The 5,929-nt window shown below is 44.6% G+C and overlaps 1 pseudogene; it reads right to left on the bottom strand.

Annotated features, from left to right (window-relative positions):
• Window positions 1–369: 369 nt before the first annotated feature.
• On the bottom strand, window positions 370–2,740 carry LOC140227766 (zinc finger MYM-type protein 1-like; annotated as a pseudogene).
• Window positions 2,741–5,929: the final 3,189 nt, after the last annotated feature.

Genomic DNA, 5,929 nt, shown 5'->3' with positions numbered 1-5,929 from the left:
CTTCGCCACTTAAACTTTTTGAAAACAATATCGTATCAAACTTGTATCTTGTTTCTTGTCGTAATTATAAGAACATAAGAATATATATGGGCTAGCTCTCACTACGAAAATGATTCAGATGTGCCTGTATAAAACAAAATAAAATACAATCACTCTTCTAACATGTATAATGCATATTGTTTGTCTCAGTCACTTCACCCCAACAGTCCCCGGGATCCCCACAGATTACATCTATGATCTAGATGAAACATAAAACAAAATAATAATGAGTTCATTTCTAATGGAGATAGCAAGAACACACAGTGAAAAGGCTAATGACAAACAAATACCAAATAACGGACAAACTTCGAATGTCGTACTGCCCACACCTTAGTCCTTTTTAAGATGAGCAAATGTATTTCTTCTCTTGCTGTCTCCATTAGAAATGAACTCATTGACAAGGTCATACATGTCAGCTTTGTCTGCCTTGTCCTTATACAAGGATAAGATCAGAAGAGAGTTCAGCCTTCGCTGGCTCATTGTCGAACGGAGATACGTTTTGAGTTGACGGAGTCTGCTGAAGGAGCGTTCAGCTGAGGCAGAGGTAGCGGGATGTATAAGATACAGCTTCACTAGCTTCATGACCTCTGGAATCATCGGCTTCATTGACGTCGCTCCAAGAGTGTCGATGATCTTGTCAACAGAAGGTGTTGACACTGTGGACAGTGTCGAGGTTTCCGACGCCAAATTCTCTAGTACTCGCAACTGCGCGTCAAGACGAGGGCCATCCAAATCATCTTTGTAGTGCTTCACCACACAATCTAGGGACTCGGATGATACCTTGTTTTTGGACCAGGCTGTCGTCAAGAGGTCTTCTGTGGCCAACAAGACCGGGATGCACTTTGATGCAATCCGATCTTCTAGCCCACTGATTACTTGGTCTAAAGCATCGAACCACACACTTCGGTACAGATCTTTAGGAGTTTTGAAGATATGAGGATCACTCTGCTGATATCGTCGTGGTGCTTTAGGCTGTCGGGGTAGCTCCGGGTCATCCTGTCCTTCCCGTTCTGCGTAGATGACTGCATTACTCCACGTTTCATCAAACGCCGTCTCTGTCCTCAGTGTCTTCAGGTTGTTGATAGCAACCTTTGTAAGCCTGACCCCCTGTCCGGCAGACACACGAGATCCCTGGATTGCCGTACTGAGTCGGTCGCTCAGTTCAAAGATAGCAAGACTGATGATGAGGGAAATCGTGAAGTCGAAAGTGGAAACTGCGTTAAGGAATCCACTGGCTCGTGACTGCATGTCTCGATCACTTGATCTGTTCTCGATTTCTGTCAGGGACTCTTTCACCACCTGCAATTGCTCTTTGAGACTGCTGAGGGCCTTGAATTTGACTGTGAATCGGGTTGGGCAAAGTGGCCTTACATGTGTTTGTGGCGAACTCAGTCCTTCTGCAACTGTTCTGACTATAGCACATCGCTTGGGGGAATCCCTGAAGAAGTTGATCAAGTCCGTTACGGTGGTAAGAAAGTTACGGAGCTTTGGCACATTCTTGACCATGTCTTGGACTGCTAAGTTAATGCAGTGCATGTGGCAGTGTGTGGTGGTGATTCTCTCATTCTCCTCTTGCAGACGGCTGGCGACACCACTCCTTTTTCCTTGGAATGTTGCTGCTCCATCAAAGCTTGCAGCCCGGCACAGAGAGATGGGGAGGTTATACCTTATCAGAGCATCTTTGATAGTCTTGTGAACTGACTCTGCGTCACACCTATCAATTGCGTACATACCAAGGACGTTCTCTTCTACCAACAATTCATCTGTTGCAACGCGAACGCAAATACAAAGTTGCTCCAACTTGGACACGTCAGTGGTTTCATCAGCAATGATCGCATATACCTTCCCTTGCATTTCTTCGGCCAACTCGCGCATCACAGATCTGGACATCATGCCAATCATTTCCTCTTGTATCTGGTGTGAGGTCCATGACGACTTTCTTTCGAGCCACCGATCGAAACCCTCAATGTCCCTACATACATCGCAGTGTCAACAAAGTATGAAAGTTGCTGTTATGGTCAGTGTGTCCTCGAATTGGTAATCCTTGTTTGGCAAGATACTGCAAAGTGGAGAAGATCGCATGAAGATACTTTGTGTTCTTTTTCATCTCTTCCTTTGCGCTATGGTCAAGCCTCTCAGAAATGTTTCTCCCATGCCAGATCTGGTTCATTTTGTACACGAGTAGGTGATGACTTTCACTTCGCTCATGCTTTTGGAACGCCTGAGTTGCCTTTTTCCAATTCGAAAACCCGTTTTTGCTGAAACTTTCTTCCTCCCTTCCACCACCAGGAATTTTTCGCAGGCATCCTTGTCGGCATACGTGGCAAAATGCCGCTCCGTCACCGTTGTTTGCAGTTTGTTCCCATTCTAACCATGGGTATGAGGTATACCACTCAGGGCGAAACCGCCTACCTTGATTGTCTTTCTTGAAGTTAGCTGAAGTCGGTTGATTTGGTTTTTCCCTGAAAGGCCCTTCGCTGTTTTGTCCCTGCTGGCTATCATCTATGGCAGGGTTTTCATGGGTTGTGTGTGATTCTGATAAATCTTCTCTTGCCCGGGTTGATTCTGCAGTGTCTGTTGGCTCTTTCTTGTTTACTCGGGGGAAATATGCTAGGAGGGATCGCGATCCTTTCGCGTTGTCTTGGAGTTCTTTTTGCTCCTTCTGTTTCCTCCCTTCTGACCCAGACTGGTGCTTCTTCATGATCAGGATTCACAGTTACAGCAAATGAGATTGTTGAAAATCAAAAAACGATGTGAGCCTCTTGAAGATTACAAATGCTGGCATGAACCAACACTGGAATGAACCAGCAAACCTGCTTCTCTGTTGATAATTAACCTTTTATCACGTTATTTTGATTGGTGTCACATATCGAATCCTTTCCCGCCAAAAGGACCGTTGCGCGCACTAGACGGGCACCACGATTATGCACAAGCCAGATCTCACAGCTGTTTACTGTGCATTGGGCCTTCGTACGTAACAGATGAAATCTAAGCGATGCAATTAGGTGTTGGAGGCATCAGTTCGAATGCGGATTGTTCTAAGTTAATTACATTATGCCTACCTTTAAATCTTTGTTCGCATCATTGGTACTGATGGATTCTTATTGATACTATGTTATATACGAATAAAACTTAGTGTTTTTTTTTTAGTAATGGAAATATTCTTACATTGCTAGAAAGCTTAGAAGAAAAGGAAAAATGTAAGGGTTTACTAAAAGTATGCTTCAAGGGGCACACTCATCGAAAAACGCGAAGCTACCATCTATATAACTACACTAAATCTACTTATGTGTAGGTACCCCGTCAGGGGCGAAAATTTCTCATTTTTCATCTATGAATTGACAATTTTTAGACAAAAAGTGCCTTTATTGTTCATTTTGGTCGTGACGTTAGATAACTGATGTATCATTTGTTACCTTTCAGGGGGCACATTGGGGGGGGGGGGGGCAAAAACTCGTTTTGCCCCCCCCAAAAAAAAATTTATTTGGGGGGGGGGGGGCAAGTGCCCCCCCTGCCCCCCCCCCCACTTCCGGCGCCCTTGGTCGACAGTGTTTATCAGGTGAGATACAAACATAGAACACGTTCCAGTGGGTTTCAGGAGGTTACTTTTCCAGCCAGGGCTATAGTCTAGCTGGTAAAATTGGGTCTTTGAGGGCATCTGGTGGCTACCCCCCCCCCTCCCCCACTTCTTAAAACGTCTGGCAACGGCCATGCATATATCCTGTAAGTGTAACCAGTTCCAGTGGGTTTCATTAGGTTATATTTTCAGCTAGGCTAGCCTAGCTGGAAAAAGTTGGGTCTCTAAGGGCGTCTAGCGGCTACCCCCACCACTTAAAACGTCTGGCAATGGTCATACATTTATCCTGTAAGTGTAACGAACAAGTTCCAGTGGGTTTCATGAGGTTACTTTTTCAGCTAGGCTAGCCTAGCTGGAAAATTTTGGGTCTTTAAGGGCGTCTGGCGGCTACCCCCCACCACTTAAAACGTCTGGCAATGGTCATTCATTTATCCTGTAAGTGTAACGAACAAGTTCCAGTGGTTTTCATGAGGTTAATTTTTCAGCTAGGCTAGCCTAGCTGGAGTTGGGCCTTTAAGAGCGTCTGGCGGCTACCCCCACCACTTAAAACGTCTGGCAATGGTCATTCATTTATCCTGTAAGTGTAACGAACAAGTTCCAGTTGTTTTCATGAGGTTACTTTTTCAGCTAGGCTAGCCTAGCTGGAAAATTTTGGGTCTTTAAGGGCGTCTGGCGGCTACCCCCCACCACTTAAAACGTCTGGCAATGGTCATTCATTTATCCTGTATAAGTGTAACGAACAAGTTCCAGTGGTTTTCATGAGGTTACTTTTTCAGCTAGGCTAGCCTAGCTGGAGTTGGGCCTTTAAGAGCGTCTGGCGGCTACCCCCCACCACTTAAAACGTCTGGCAAAGGTCATTCATTTATCCTATAAGTGTAACGAACAAGTTCCAGTTGTTTTCATGGTGTTACTTTTCCAGCTAGGCTAGCCTAATTTTGAGGGGTCCTTTTTTTGGCCCTCCTGGCCACACCCACCACCGATGACCAGCCAGACGTGCATTTCCATACTTAGGGGCATATGTACTAGATTGCTATATACATAAAAATTGGTAACCTTTTCAGCTAGGCTGACCGCCGCTGGCTCCCGTCACTAAATTATTATGTGCACGCGCACATACACACTTCCTTGAAACCTCACCATGACTTTTTACATGGCATGTTTGCATGGATGTAGCCATGTAAGTTATGTGTTAGTATTTCAATGATTATGTCCAGAACGATATTACCCAGCAAAATGTGCTTCGAGGGCGGGCGACAATCCGTGCCGCCAGCCCTCGTCACGGATTGTCGCCCCGAGCAGTAGGCGACAATCCGTGTAGGGGCGACAATCCGTGTCGCAACACCAGACCCTTTGCCAACTGGACTCCGCGGCGACGAAGTCGCCGCCTTTGCCGAAGGCAGCGAGACAAAACCATAGAGCTGTACAGCTCTCTGGACAAAACCAACCTAAAATATACTAGTTTTCGACGTTGAGGGCGTCAATATCCTGAATAGCGAAATAATATGGACAGAGGGTCTGGAAGCCAGACTAAGTATCATGGGATTTTTCACGTTGTTGCTCACAATCAGATTCGTTCACATGATGAATATTAATGATATCATAGTAGGAACTCACAAAATCTCGAAACCCCCTACAAAAGGTAATTTAACCTCTCGCGTGTCATCATTTGCATACAAATCTGCATGTTTTTTTATTCACTTCCTAATTCGTTGACTTTGTGCCTGATCTTAAGTATGAGAACACCATCAGTTTGTTCCTTGTAACTGCAGAAATAATGAAAACATTATTATGCTATTGTGCTATATGGTAACTCCTATATACTGAGCGTATTTTGTCAGTAATTTTCATGTTTATGAATATTGTGGAATGATGATGATAATAATAATGCTAATAAGGTCACAGACAGGGGTCAACAAACTTTTAGGGCCAAATGTTAAGTTTTTACGGCGCGTTTCGATTATGGCTCATAACTTTTTATCCCTTTGTCAGTTTGTGACCAAACTTGGATGGTAGATGTCCCTTGGAGAGTTGAAGGTCATCAAAAGGTCAAAGGTCACAGACAGGGGTCAGCAAACTTTAGGGCCCAATGTTAAATTTTTACGGCGCGTTTCGATAATAGCTCATAACTTTTGATCCCTTTGTCCGTTTGTGACCAAACTTGGATGGTAAATGTCCCCTGGGGAGTTGAAGGTCACCACAAGGTCAAAGGTCATAGGCGGGTCAATGAACTTCCGGGAGTTAGAAAAAAACATTAATTTCTTCTACGCAAATGAGCGAGACACAATTTGGCACTTGCCTTGTTGAAATACAAGA

This window comes from Diadema setosum, chromosome 4 (assembly GCF_964275005.1).
Source record: "Diadema setosum chromosome 4, eeDiaSeto1, whole genome shotgun sequence".
In the NCBI taxonomy this organism is placed as follows: domain Eukaryota; kingdom Metazoa; phylum Echinodermata; class Echinoidea; order Diadematoida; family Diadematidae; genus Diadema; species Diadema setosum.
This window is presented reverse-complemented; position numbering and strand designations above follow the sequence as displayed.